The sequence below is a fragment of the Syngnathus acus genome, chromosome 21 (assembly GCF_901709675.1).
Source record: "Syngnathus acus chromosome 21, fSynAcu1.2, whole genome shotgun sequence".
In the NCBI taxonomy this organism is placed as follows: Eukaryota; Metazoa; Chordata; class Actinopteri; order Syngnathiformes; family Syngnathidae; genus Syngnathus; species Syngnathus acus.
The window spans coordinates 13,431,271-13,446,637 of record NC_051105.1 but is presented as its reverse complement, the minus strand read 5'-3'; the positions used below and the strand labels follow the sequence as shown (position 1 = coordinate 13,446,637).

Here is a 15,367-nt window from a genome sequence, read left to right as displayed (position 1 = left end):
TATCATCAAATGTGTAACATTTTGAGAAAATAAAATCATCTGAGTTAAGTTACAGAAGTTTTTATTGTCACAGAGCATCGTCAAACTTTGCGGTATCATAATAGCCACGCTCTTTGCCTAAATTTTACAAATTTGAAGTTGGTTGACCCGCTCAGAGAAAAACATCAAAGAATGTTCATTTCTTGTAGCCAATAGGTGGTGTCAAACGCGCACTTTATTAAAGTGGCACCGGCTCCCCTGTAACGGGTTCAATAAGCCGGGGGTGAAGGGACTCGTCCGTAGCTGACCACCCGAGTTAAATTAATTCTACCAGAATCAATCTAATTTCTTTACGACGCCAATCCTTTTTAAGTCATCCGACGCGCGAGCCGAGTAACTCTATTCGAGGCGAGTCGTCAATATGACCGCGCCGTAATGATGGCTCCCTTCGGTTGTTTGATGCTGGTATTACGCTACGGATATTGTTTAGATGTCTTTGTTAAGACCTCAAGGATTCGTTGCTCTAGCGCACCCTAGCGCTAGTTTTGTCGAAATAACTTTTGATATGGCCTCGCTCTACTTGGTTTGAGGAAGTAACAAGCTTACTTCCTATTTCTCCGAAGAAAGTCCCATTTGCGGAAGTATGTCAATGATAGTGTGTGAGAATGGATTTAATGCATTAAATCACTAATTTTAACATGATATATTTAAACACTTAACCGTGAGAGTGCTTCCACCAATTCGATTGTTTCCAACAAAATAATATTTTACTTAATACGATTTAAAATGATTTAATCGGAGTATTATTATCTTGCAATTTATTTTGAAGGCAAATTAGTCCCTCAAAATCATTCAAAGTAGCCTCTGACGCGGCCCGAAGAAACAGGAACGGGCTCGTGCCCGAAGGACATTTACTAATTATAGCTCTAACACTAATCCGAAAAGTCGAATTTGAAAACCTTCCTTATTGTTATTTATTATGGTATGTTTGCATACCATAATAATCTCCTATTTATAAACTGAGTTATCAACCCAACCTCAAACAATTAATTGCATACAAATTAGCGCACCACGAATTAAATGAGTATATAAAACACATTTATTGAAGAAGCATGAAATAGAATTACAAATCTCAATCCTCCAAAAACTGAACAATCCCACTCACTGATACACTTGCAAATAAAATCATTCAATCCCGGAGCACTTTTGATTGCAAAACAAAAATCAGAAAAGAGGGAAAAGGTAGCTACCAATTGGGTGTTATTTTCTTTTTGGTGGAAATAAAGTCGAGTGATCAGTTCGATTTTATTTCTAAAATCCAATTTGGAAACTAGTTAGGCCCCGTGAGGACAGACTACCCGATGACTGTCTCCTCCGCTTGCGTACATACAGAAGAAGTCTCCCCTCACCTAGTTTCTCATGCAAAGTTGTCCAGTCCAATTCTTTGAGTAAATCCAAGTTAATCCAGGCCAGCGATCTTGCGTCTCACACAAGGCTCTTGAAGGCTGTAGAAAAAGTCTTGAAACTCATACGGGCTTCTTCACGTATGAACGCGGTCCGGGAGAGAGCCCCGCAGATGTCCAAGGTGACCTTTTTATAGACCTCTCTGGCCCTCCCCCCTTTTTTCTATACTGTCCTCTATAATGTCCTCTATAATGTCCAGCTTCCCACGCTCATAGGCTATGAGTCACAACCTTGCGGTTTGAGCAGGTGTCCGCTGGCCTCTATACTGTCCAGTTTCCCACGCTCATAAGTTATGAGTCATAACCTTGCGGTTTGAGCAGCTGGTTCCACCCCACTCTCTTTCCACCAAAAATCTGTAGAAACCCCCGGCAAGCACCTTATTTCCTCTTTTCTTCACTTCTCCTTTCATAAAACCAATATTTCAAAGTTACACTTTTTACTCAACCATTTAAATCAGAAATCAAAGCCCTTGAATTTATGTTTTAACCTTTTTCTTAACACACCACTCGTGGTGGGCCTCTTTTCCTAATTGTGTGATAATATTGCTTGTTGCTGTTACAGAATATATTTCAGCCAAGCAAAGAAAATAAAAAAATAAAAAATAAAATAAAAATAAAAACTCATTTGTTCTTCCCTTTCCAACAATTTTTAACACACCCCTATTCTTATATGGGTGGGCAGCTTAGTCTAATTCTGTGATAATATTGCTTTAAGCGGTTACAGAATATATTTCAGCCAAGCAAGTAAAATAGAAATACAAATAAAAACCATTTTTGTGCTTCCATGTGTGTTCCATAATCCGACCCCTCTTTCTCTTTGGTCTCCTGCACCGGTTTGGCTCCATCTTTTGGAGAATTTTGGAATTTCAGCTTTGCCAATTCATTCAATATTCCCCCACTTAATTTTGCACCATCTGCTGTTAAAATTTGGAATGTCAGCCCCGCCAATTTATTACTGGGAGCAATCCATACTCACTTTATGCACCATTTGTTTCCCCCCCCCACTCCATGTTACATGACACGGCCCCTTTGGATTGAGAAGCAGGTAATAAATCACCCCGTCCACAACCCACTTCATGAGCTAATCAGTCATTTCATCGTCGGAGATATTCACAACCTCAGCGGTTGTAGATGTAGGGCAGGTCGTTGTCCCATCCCCCTGTCTGGCGATCTCTGCAAGGGCGTTGATCAGGCGGGTCAAGCGATCAGAAGGGTCGTCGTCGTCCCTCCGAGCTTCCAACGTGAGGACTCTCAGCAGCGGAGGTGTCGAAATCCCTGTGGCAGTACTCTCGGCGTCATTCTCATCGTCCGCCTCATCTCCGTGCCAATCGCGAGCCTCGACGTCGTCCTCAGACACAGACGGAGCTCCCGGTGGGGAGCCAGCCTGTGAAATGGGGGGAATGTCGCCGCTGGAGCCAGGATTCTCACGTCGACGGATGCCGTCAGGAGCTTGACGCTCCAAGCACTCATCGCATGGTACTCCGCACTCAACGAAGGTCCCATCCAGGGACCAATGTCCAAAACAGCGGTCCCGACGTGCAGGCCGGACAAGTCCCACCGGGGCCCCGTTGGGCTGCTCCATCCCCTGAGGCGAGTCGCGCCCTGTACGCGGGGTGTTGTAAAAGTCCGCAGACAGCCGCCGGTGAACCGGACTGACGGTCAAGCAGCGGCCACACTGTGAATGTGATGTGACGCATCGAGCGCCGTTCTGTTGGCGCCATGTCATGTGGGTTAGGGGCCAAATGGTGCCGTGAGCATCCCCAGCCTCCTCGAGGAGAACCGTACATGTAGACAGGGACCCTCTAGACGTGTCGAGCAGAGTCGCGGTGGACATTAAATCCGCATATCCCTCCCATCCGAGATGGTCCAAGCTGTACCGCTCCCCTTCCTTTACATAAATTCCGTCTGGGACTAGCCAAGCCACATTAAAGCAGGCCGGGTAACAACAGTCCCCCACATAAGCCTTTCCGATCACCCAGGCCAATTTCATACGGTTCACCCCGCATAGGACGCACTCCGGTGCATCCGCAACTCGGTGTACCATCTGGAACACATGGAAGCACAAATGTAATATATCAAATCATAAACCCTCTACCCGCCCTATGGCGCACAATAGGGGGGCTCCTCGGCTCCCCTCCTCTATCCGTAAGGGACGGGAGAGGAAAAAAGACCGAGTATGTAAAAAACCATGTCGTCATCACAAGTTGGTCCACTATGTCGCTCCAAAGCAACACTGACAATAGCCCCCATATTGTGCACCAGAGAATTAGTTTGGCCGTGCGCTTTTTCCACGTGACAGAGGAACGAACATTTCGGTCCAGTTGTGACACTTTTCCAAGCACATGCGCGGCCAATCCTATCACTAATATTGCTTCTAGTATGATAACTCCAAATATGACATAGTAACAAAACATTGATCCTATTTCTAAAGCCATCCAAAGACAAAGCAGCACAATCCCCGCGATGCCTCTGGACGTTTTAGGATCCAAATATATTCGGCCGTGCATATACACGACAAAGAGACCCAAGCCCATCGTGTATATCTTGTACAAAAATCTCAAAAGCAAAACTTTGAGAATTGCCATTACCAAAATCACCGGCCTAGTCATTTGTCGCGAGTCCCATGACCCAGAACAGCAATAGGCCGCCCAGATGCTGAACAAAACCCAATATTGAGGTTCATTACTCACTTTTAGCGCTCCGGGCCTCCCCATTGGATTAATAAAAATACTTGCATTACTCGCCATGACTTCTCTTACTTTCCTTTTTTATCTTCCCTTTTTTGCTTGTTTTCTCTTATTTTCTTTTTGTCTCCCCGAAATCTTCAGTCACTGAGCTTCCCTGGCCCGAATGTGCGGCCACCGCCCGACCCCTTCTATTTAAGAAGAAATCTTGACTCCCCCTCCTGAGAGGGGTGTCATCCGCGTAGGTAGTGACGCCCCAATAATTGTCAGAGTTCGAAGTCTCTTGACATTTCCTTTTAAGGCAGTGCCCGCTACGATCGCGACCCCAATCAAAACGAACACCAATAATATCCCCGCCCCGGCCGATTTCAGCACCACTGTCAAAGCGCCAGTAATTACATCACCAATAACGCCTATCGCGGCGTCTTTAGCCGCTTGAAGTGCCGATCCGATCTTTTCAAACCAAGTACAGTCGTCAATATTTTTTCCATGGCCACACTTGATCCAATGTTCCCCGGGGGAGAAACATGTTCCATTATTAAAAATCCTATTTGGCCCTACCCAATCAAATCCCATAAACTGTCGGCCTTCGCAAAGGCTCTTTCGAAACGCCCGCCCTTCCGCAATCTGTATTAGAGCTGGCAGCCGATATGGAATTGACACAGGTCTACTCAGATTAAGCAATCCTTCATTTTGTAACCAAGTTTCACACGGCTGTCGGTCGCTAGAGGGCTGACGTCTCCACGTTTTCTGCGGCGAGTTCAACTCCCACAAGGCTCCCTCCACACTTCTGTATTTCTCGTCTTGATATTTGTCTGCACAATATTCTTTCCAATTAGGCAATGTAATACATTGTTCACGAGCTAGGGCCACTAGGCACTTTGTTTTATCAGTGTTACAAGTCATTGACCAAGGCCGAGGATTCACATAGATATAGGGGGAATACATGCCCGTGGGCCAAATATCAGTTTCTTTTGAATATACTGTCGCCATAAACTGGTATTGGACCCAATAATTTGTAGTTACATTTAAACAGGGTATCACCCATTGTTTCATTTCATACCCATTAAACCCCCACCACGTTTTCGCGGCAACTCTTGTGGCCACCTCAGACCATGCCTGTAACACCCCTTTAACTGTTCTGTTTGCCAAGAGACTGGTACAGTTGTGAACCCACCTAGTGCCTAAGACGGATCGTTTGATCTCATCCAGGTCACATCTTGGCGACTTTCCAACAGTCCAGTCCCTACCATGCAGATCAACATGAATCTTCCCCACTACACATCGGTCAATTTTGTCAAAGTCCCCCGGTATCACTGTAAATAAATCGTCAGGCGTGGGCACCGCTGAACCCATAATTGTCTCGCGGACGTGTACAACCGGTGTCCCCCTTGGTACCTGGCTGGCACAGCAATTTCTTTTTCGACCTGCCACAGCCATGGCAACGATTCATTCAACCAAAACTCAAAATCCACCGGACCTTTATTAGGGTTGAATATCCTCCCTGTCTTTGTCGAGGCTGTGACAGGGGCCATCAATTTTTGGTACTTATACGCCCACATTATAACATGGTAATTGTCACTGCAAATTTGTCCCACATTAAAATAACACGAATCTAACCCACTATAAACCTTCTGGCAATCCCTGAACGCCGACGTCCTTTCGTCGGGCCGGCTTCGACGTACCCTGGTAAGCCGACGCTTACTGTTTGAATAATTTGGTGTTTTCTCACAAAGTAAATCTAAACAACTCCAACACGGTTCCCAGCCGGGATAAGTACCGTGGCAAGTGGAGTTTTTCATCGGAGCTGGGAATGAAAATTCCTCCGGCCTCCTACTGCCTTTCTCCCAATAACCACCTTGAGATTCGGGCAACGGGACACACGAAGCATTACTATACCATTCTGCGTGCTCATGTCCCTCCTTGTAAATCCAATTCCTCTTAACAATTTTTCCCTCCAGTCTTATTTTGCAAATCAAGCTTATTGTCAGATTGGCATAATTTCTGGGTGCCATAAAATACCGAATATCACAAGCACTGATGCTGTGCCTGGCATGTCGTGTCCCATTTACGCGTTCAAAATGGTCGGAAAAAAGAGTCACTTCCCTCAAGATGTCCCTCTTCGTCTTATTCCGTTTGTCTTCCTGATTACCAGGGAGCGGAAATGCCCCTGGTTTGAACGGCCAAGCGGTCATCTTTCCTGGTCGTCGTAGCATCGTTGTCCAAAGCTGCCGCGCAGAAATGTCAGGCGCCGTGGAATCGTTCCATTCCACGGTGATGCTTTCAAACTCCACAGCCCAACAGGTCTGGTTGAAAAGCTGTGTTCCATCATATCTGACGTTGATCATCTCCATCAGGTCGTTCCGGGTTGTACTCATTCGAAGCGCGTAGCAGACCAGGACGCATGCCAAAATGACTGAAATAAGTACTGCCGCCAGCCAGTCCATCGCCCGGGACCTCCTCCTTGGTAAGGCGGGCCGAGGAGAGATGGTCGGCTCCCAATCAATTGTGTCCCAATCCACCTCAGGGTAGTCGAGCAGGTCCAGCGGCTCTTCGTAAAAAGGTGAGATTCGAGGAACCTCATAACCATCGTTCGCTCTGAAAGTCACTCCTTTCTCCTGACGGTGGACAGCATATCTTTCCACCGGTCTTGAGCTTGCTCTGTGGTCCAGGGGAGGAATCACCTCTGGCCAGGTGCCATCCAGGTTTGGCCCTGGATTATTCCTCTCTGAAGCTGCGTTCGCATAGATTGGCTCCAAAGTTATCCATTCCTTATTCACATATATTTCTTGCCCCTCTTCTTCCCCGTCGTAAAGCCCTCTTGCCAAAGGCCGGATTGTTCCAGCCCTTTGCCTCGGTGTGTGTGACCCCTGGGTCGGCGAGGTCGCAGCTAGGAAGGACAGCCACGCAGTCCGGGAGAGTACGTGGTGACCCACCACCCTCTAAGCTCACTGTTCTCCTTCTCTTGGCTCCGTGCGGGTAGCTCATGGCTGAGCACTCCTTGGGGTCGAATGAAGATCTGGTACCTCTCCTTCTTGTTATACAAGATTTTCTTCAGCCCCTCCTTCGTCACTGGCCACTCCCCTGTGACATCATCCAAGTCGGATGGGCACGCCTTCCTCCTGTGGCCTCCGCAGTCCCTGCTGTCAGTCTTTTTCACTCTGGCTCCTACAGTCCATTTACAACACAGTGTTATTATATATACATATTCACAAAAAAAAAAAAAAAAAAAAAAAAAAAAAAATCTTGTGGACTCCTTTATTCGTTGTCCCTGCCCGGGGAGTCTGGCCGACTCCACTGTTTAGTCAGCTCATCCACGGCAGCTCGTCGACTTTCCTCCCACCGCGGTGGTAGTGATTTGTCAAACCACAACGTGTAATAGGAAGCTGCTCGGGCCAACTCTGCTAACGATGTGTCAGACGCGGATGGCCCTGGTTCCTCAGGACTGGTATCCACCGTATCCTCTGACCTGTCGCTCGCTCGGCCGCCGACCCGTCCTCGAGTCTCGTATGCTCTTCGCTTCCTTACCGCTAATATTGGACACGTCTTGAGGGAGCGGTGGCGGTCCGGTCCCCATCTGGTGCTTCCACTTCCATCACATCCAGGCGTAGGACACGCCTCAAGGGTCCCCGCATACACCGGACATGCTCCGAGCGAGCGGTGGGTACTTGACCCTGGTCGGGTGTTCCCACCCCCATTACAGCCAGGCATGGGGCAAACTGCCGGATATGACTTCGTCAAGCACTGGGAGGGGGACGGGAACTTTCCGGTTTGGTGACTTGCGCCACCGTCTTCCGCGTTTGGGCTTCTCGCTAAATTCTCCCCCTGGTTTGGTGTAGTTCTGGGGAGAGAAGTGGTTAAACCCCTTAAGTCTCCCGCCCCGCGTTTTTCAACGTCGTTTTCCTTAGTTATTATCGATTGAGGCAGACCCTCCTGCGTCAACTCCAGCTCCGGGCTCTCCTGACGTTTTCCTCTCTCTGGCGGCTCCAGGTCACTCATTTCCTCAACTGCTTCTTGAGGTTCCCTTGCCGCTGCTGCGGCCTCCTGCTCCCCCCTTTCTTCGCGAAGAGGAACCAGGATTTGCTCTCGTTCTTCTCTTGCTCCGCTGAGCGGAATCGGGACTTGCTCTTGTTCCGCTCTCGCTTGTCTTGGATCCCTGCGAATAGCCCGGACCAGGACTCCGGCGCCCATTATGGCGAAGAAATGGCTGAGACGTTTGGCTTCGAATGTCACTCCCAGCGAATATATTCCTTCATAGGGAATGATTGCCATTTTGACTGTAATCCCTACCAGTGCTGCCTCATCCTCATTCACCAAAAGGCCGGATCCGACTTTGTTACCAGGAGCTAAACAAAACATTCCCTTCTTCGTTACATACTGAAATCCTTTGTTACTCATGTCCAATACACTTCGGTAGCAATACATATTGCTCACGACTGTGTTGGTCTCCGTAGGGGCTGCCCCCACTGCGACCAACGGTGCGTCCTTGTACGCCACCAACTGGGCTATTGCCCGGGCCCAGGTGATTGGCTTCCAAGGCTCGTTCAGCAGGTCTCCTAATGCTGTGCAGCCCCCTACTGGAATAATTGATGCACGAGCAAACAAGGCCCTTTCGTCGGCCTTGTCCGTGAAACAGCCGGCAGGCCGGCCAGCTTGCCCTGTCCAGGGCCAGCAATAGCCCAGGGCTGCATATAAATTCTTCATGGCCTGTTTGTGATCGTATGCAGGCCAAGCTGCTCCCCCCAATACTGGATAGAGGGTTGCCAGGGGAGTCATGGCCTTGGTGATATGCCATCCTTGTGCTTCACCTACTCTTAATAATTTTCCCGTTGCCATGCGATCCAAACACATGGGGCAATATGTCAGTATACCGCCGTCCCAAGCGCATGTACACGTGGCCACTTGTTGAGCCCGTGCATCTATGATCGGTCCGGTCTCCCACTGTGCAAAGACCACCATTCTTGCCAAGATGGTGATCCGACAAGGGTGGCACACCATGGCATCCAGCACTTTGACCGGGAGCCTGTCCTCGTTCCTCAGGGCAAACTCCAAGTCTCTTACGTCGGGGGTCATATTTGATGGCATCATGAAACCTACTCCTGACCACCTAGTAGGCAACAAATTTGGTGTCGAACAAATGACACATGCTTCGTCGACCCTTGTCCAGCGAAAATGTTCCGGTCCATCGGGAGTGCCCCCCCCCTTGGCCAATTTCACTAGATTTAGGGCCCTTCCGGCTTGAATCCCATACGGCGACCGTCTTACGATGACCGCTCCTTTGTGCGCGGCCAAGCGCACGAAGGCCGGGAATGTACTGTAGTCGGTTGCCATATATCTTCTAAGTTACTTCTTGGTTTTAATTGGGTCAGCCGGTAACGGCTTCAGCTGTTCAACCCCCTGGATTCCTTTCCTCTTCAGTCGTACTGTGTTGTCATCCAAAACCGCACTGACTATGTCCAAGCAGTCGTACTTGGCCTTTACTGCAGTCTTGCTGTTCAGGTCTCTCGACTTGACCCACACCTTCTGTCCAACGCTGAACCGACACTTCTCTTTATGCTGGATCGAGCCGTCTTGGGTCCTGCCCACTTCCTGTGACACAAAGTGCCGTTGGTTGAGTTCTTCGGACGGGGAGGGCCGGCTGGCCCTAGTCCTTCCGTTCAGGTCTGCAACCAAATCAAGTAGTTTAGTACTCCATTCTTTCCCGTTTGCATTTTTTCCCAGCCAGGTTTTAACCAGCCCAATGGTTCTCTCTGCCACCCCGTTTGCCTGTGGTGTGTACGGAGGCGAATAGACTCTGACTATTCCCTGTTCACGACACCACTTGTCCACTTGGGCATTCTTGAAATGAGTTCCATTGTCTGTTCTCAATTCTTTGGGAATTCCTAGCCACATGCACCCGTCTTCCAGTGTCTTGATCACGCTGTTTGCGTTGGCTTTCCTTACTGCTTTTAGTCCGACATGTCCTGACATCGAGTCAACAAGCACAACAAGGTATTTCTCACCTTTAGTGCCACATATCCCCAAGGGGCCGGCTACGTCCATACAAACCGAGCCCCACGGCACAGTACTCCTGATCGTCAATCCGTCCGTGCGATGTCCTCGTCGCCCTGCGTTATATTTGTTGCACAGATTACAATCACGCAGGACCGCACGAATTGTCCTGTCAGGGACCCAGAGTTCCAGCTTTTCTAATTCTTTTCGCGTAGGCAACGGACCTGCGTGGCCTAGTGCTTCATGTACTGCCGACACGACCTGCCTTACGCTTTCATCTGGGACCACTTTTCCGCGAGGGGTTTTGTCCCAGTTTTCTGCCCCTACAACTATTATTCTTCTTTCTTGGACGTATCGATCAACTTCATTATTCCCTCTCCAATGAGCTCCTTCTTTCACATGAGATCTTTGGTGGACGACATCAAGACACATATTCAGCTGCAACTCAGCTATTTTCTTCCACACTTCATAGTGGGCCACTAGTTTTCCCCTCGTGCCTTCAAAGCCATTTTCCACCCAAATGGCTAGGTCGAATTTGAGCGCTTGTGCACAATAATAACTGTCAGTTACGAGTCTCACGCGTCCAGCGTGATTTTTCTCCGCTTCTAACAGTCATTCCAACACTGCCGTAGCTTCTCCTGCCTGCGCGCTGCCGGGTGTCCTACCTTTACGGCGGCAACGCTCCACTCCATTTTGTTTCAGAATGAAACCCCAGTGGGCATTCTGGTCTCCTTCCTTTTTTGACCCGTCAGTGTAAAGAGTCCATTCATAGGGCTTTTCTTTTTCTGTTTCCTTTTCCAATATCTGCTTTTTGGTGGAGTTTGTTGTCGGACCAATGTCCAAGTCGGGATCTAATAGGATGTCCTCCCATCTTCCCCACCTAGTATTGGTCGCTTTTGTGCTTTCGATTGTGGACTTCCTAAGGAAACGATGCACGTTGCTTCCAGTTTGGACTTTGATACCTTGCCCTTGTGCCAGGTCTTTCAAATTGCTCCAGTACTTGGCTAACACTGCAAGTTCTTTCTCCTCCTGGGGAAATTTCTTCTCGACACTGGAGAGGGTATAGGTCCACAAAGCCACCAAGCCAGCACCTTCGTTGCTGACCGTCACCATTGCATCATTTTCCTCGCAATGCACCTTCGCGACAAGTTTTACTGTCAAACTTCGTGGCTCAAGCCGCACGGCTTCTCGGACGGCTTGTTTCAAGTTATTCAAATTTTGATTGTCATTGTCTGACCACTGCCACTTCGCCGTTTTTTGGCTCTCCGGAGCTTTCTTCAAGCGCGCGTACAGTGGTCTTGCATGTTTCTGATAGTGGGGAACATGATCCCGCACATAGTTGCACAGTCCAAGTATTCGCTGCAACTCTGTCTCTGATCCCGGAGGCGAAATCCGTTCGATTTTTTGTCGAAATCCTTCCGAGATGCCCAGATCCTCGGTCACCTGGAATCCCAAGTAATCCACTTGGAACCGGGCTAGTTGGCATTTCTTGAGATTCAGCTTCAGACCCGCAGCGGAGACTCGTTCCACAACCCTTTGCAGCAAGTTTAGATGTTCCTCTTCTGTGTCATTTGAAACAAACACATCATCAATATACACCGTGACATCCAAGCCATCCAAAACTTGTAAGACTGTCGATTGAAACACATTCGGGGAATTCTTGTATCCTTGCGGCAATCTTTGCCACACGTACGACTTCCCCCTGTGTGTAAATGCTGTTTTCCCTTGTGATGTTCTGGCTAGTCGTAATGAAAAAAATCCATTTGCCAAGTCAATGCATGACTTGTATTTCTTCACTTTCAGCGTCTTGAGGGTTGCTTGGGGATTTATGAGGCTCGCTCTATTAGCCACCGTCCGGCGGTTAAGAGCTTTAAAGTTGATCACCGGCCTCCAGCCTCCTCCGGTCGCCGCTGGTTTTTTCACTGCTTGAATTGGGCTGTTGGTTACCGGATTTGGATCCTCCCGAATGATGCCAAGCTGTAAAAGTTCCTTTACAATTGTTTCCATTTCAGCCACTGCTTCAGGGTTCAGGGGGTATTGTCTTACAGGTGGATGCACTCCCCCCTCAATGGTGTGGATGTACTTTGATCCAAGGTCTCCACAATCGTTCTTGAAATGCGCCACGGCTGCTTTCTCCAATATTTTGGTCAGCCTCCGCTTTCCGTCCGGGGACAGATCGCTGTTTTGGACCAGTTGGCTCTTCACGGTCTCCACATCCACCGGCTTGTACCACTCATTAAGTGGCATAATTTTTGTCGGGCCCACACGGACTGCTTTTGCTCTTATCATTTCTAATCTTGTTTTTACTGACTGACGCTGGTGTTTCGGTTTTTTTAGATCCTCTGCGTCTCTCAAAGTCAATAGATTATGAGGCCCTTTGACCCAAACTATTCCTTTCCAAATTCCAATGGGCATATTAGTCACTGATCCATCTGCCACCATCACAGTTAGGTGTCCTATTCTTTTTAAGGCTTTGCGGGTCATTGACACCTCGGCTCCTGTATCCACCAAATATGGAGCTCCTTCGATTTCAGCGTAGAGGTTGTCTCCATCCCTGTAAACACCCGTCAGGGTGACCCGCGCCTCTTCTTCATTCATTTCCTGGGCCCCGCAGGGGCTGCAGCCTTGCGAGCCTCCGCCAGGGCCTTTCTTTCTTCTGGTGACATTTTGTCATATACGTCTTTTGCCACGTAACCTGTTGGGTTTACTTTACTATTCATTGATTTCGGCTTGACCTGGGTGTTCTGCTTCTGGTCATAATTAGACTTTTGCTCCTTCTCATAAGTTGGCCTTGGTGGTGGTTTCCGCCCTGCTTGCGTCTCCTCTGTGCGAGAGCGAGTACTGCCCGATGGACCTGGCTTTTGTCTCTCCATGTAGTGTTTTGTTACTCTGTCCCATTTCTTTATGGATTCTTCGATTCGTGCCAGAGTTGCCTCCGCACCCAGTTTCACAAAAGTAGTGTCTTTGTCCTCGGTGACTGCTCTCAAAACTCGCACATATCTGCTTGGGCTTACCACTTGCTTCAACTTATGCCACACATTCAACAAGGTGAGACCCTGTTTCAGTGCTTCTTTAGCTCTGGTTATATGCACATCTTCGTCATCTTCTTCGTCATCCACCCATCTTTGATAGGCTTCCTGCGCTGTCTCATCTCGGCCTATGGGCTCGGCTGTAATGTATTGCAGCCACATCTTTTTTGACAATTCTCCACCCGGACTTTCTTTGATTACTGGCCAAGTTGCCGATAAGTATTCTTTGACGCTTTCCTTCTGGTACTTAACGCGCACCATGCCTTTTAGGGTCTTAAAGGCTCTTGTTTCTCTTTCCATGTCGTTTGCGGCCATCCCTGTGTTATCCAGGTAAGTCGCTCCCATTTGCGTGGTGTTCGGCTGAGCCTGCTGGGTGGCGTTTGCAATTAGGTTGGTTTGTGTGGACATAGCGGGATTAGCAGTGTATATGTCCAGGTCATCGCACGCTCTCAGCTCTTCTTGAGCGGCATCATACACGCCCTGCTTCATCCTTCGCAATAGTACATCATACATTACAGTTACAAAGCCTTCTCTAAAATCTTTTGTCAAGTCGGTGTAACTTACTAAAGTATGGTAGGCTGGTGTGTTTAACACGTTCATTGCCTCCCTGTAAGTTAATTTCACCGGGATGTCTATATTCCTTTCTATCTTTTCCCACCAGGCCGGCGGGAATGGGTATTCTTTCTGCCTGACTTCTGGGATGTAGGTTTTCCTTCCATCCTTGGTTTCTACCCAACCGAATTGAATGTCCCTCGCCAGCCTTTCCGAGGCCTGGTAGATGCTTAGCACCGGCCGTTGTTTTTTGATTCCTTTCCGGGTTGCTCCTCTCACAACTCTCGGTGGTGGGTCATTTGGATCAGGAGGGACCACGGCCGACATCACAGAAGCCTGATTTTCCTCTTCAGAGACCACGTCGTCGCTTGAGGTGGCGGCCTCCCTGTTTTCCACATCTCCATCTTCATTACGCCCTTCCTCGTTGGATGTAGGGTCGTGTTCAATGGCACCAACCTCTGCGTTTCTTGGTTCTGTTTGCTGACGGGGTCTCTGAACCGTGGAGGGACGGTTCTTGGGAGTAGACGTCAGGCGTGCTCGGTAAGAGACACCTGTATCTTCTCGGGCAGATCTTATAACCACTCTCCTCCCTTTTCCTTGAGGCTGTTGTTTTGGTGGAGCTGGGCTCCCCGTTGGTGTTGGATTCGGCCCCCTTGGTCCGGTTATTTCCGTGTTGATTTCGATTGCCACTTCCTCCTCCTCATCTCCTGTGCTTGGCGATGGCGTCCTTGACCTTTCGATGTTCCTTTGCGGTTCCGGAATAGAACTCAAGTCAGTTCCCCCTTCTCCTTCCGTTCGAACTGCTTTGCCCGAGGGATGGGGCAGGACTGCCACCGCGTGTTGTGTTTGCTGCTCCATCTTCTGTTCTTTCCGTGCCACCTGTAGTGCTTGACCGTAAGTGGCTTCCAGGGCTACCAGTTCCCTTTCTCTTCTTTGAGAGGCTGATATTGCCAGCACAAACTCCAGCCCTTCCACTGCTGTGATTGGGGTGGATATTTGCAGCTTATATGCACCAGCAATTGCCGTCTCTGCAATTTTCCATGACATTCTTCCGGATCTAATACCGTTTACATCCGTAACTATTCGTCTGGCTCCCCTCTCGACGGCAGCATCCACCGCTTTCTCCAGGATTCTTGTCATCATCTTCAGGTAGTCCTGTTGGTTCAGGTCCGCCCGCCACTTCTGCACGAAGGCGTGTATTATCATGTAGTAGTTCGATCTTCCTCCACTTGTAAAAATGAAAGTAAGATCTTCCGGGTCATGCTCCATCTGCCGTCTCGCATCGTGCAGGTCTTCAATATATTTTTCACCGGCCATCAGTCTCAGCCGTGAATCAAAGGTTTGGTTCCATGCCCGGAATTTGTCGTTGGTGAAAACAATGAGGGCATCTCCTGTCAGTGACCAAATATCTCCGACAAATTGACACATCAGCACTCCATTTCCAACAATTACTTTCTTTGTTGATTCTTCTGGCAGAGACGGCAGGGGGTCTTTTCTGAAGAGGAGATTAAACTTCGGTGCATGAATACCTCCGCGCCGGGTGTCCCTGCCTCCCCAAACCTCCCCTGTGTCTCTGCTCGTGCCCAATCTTCCCTCCTCATTAGGCACTTCCTCTTCTTCCTCACTGGAAAATACTGGTCGATTGGTCTTTTTCTCTAAAATGCTTCTC

The 15,367-nt window shown here is 48.8% G+C and overlaps 1 long non-coding RNA gene across 1 annotated transcript; it reads right to left on the bottom strand.

The window, feature by feature from the left end:
• Positions 1-1,425: 1,425 nt before the first annotated feature.
• LOC119139737 lies at positions 1,426-11,644 on the bottom strand. Its single transcript, XR_005101435.1, has 2 exons — positions 11,255-11,644; positions 1,426-1,476 (listed from the first exon to the last, which is right to left on the bottom strand). It is a non-coding gene; the product is annotated as an uncharacterized LOC119139737 (long non-coding RNA).
• Between the last annotated feature and the right edge of the window lie 3,723 nt (positions 11,645-15,367).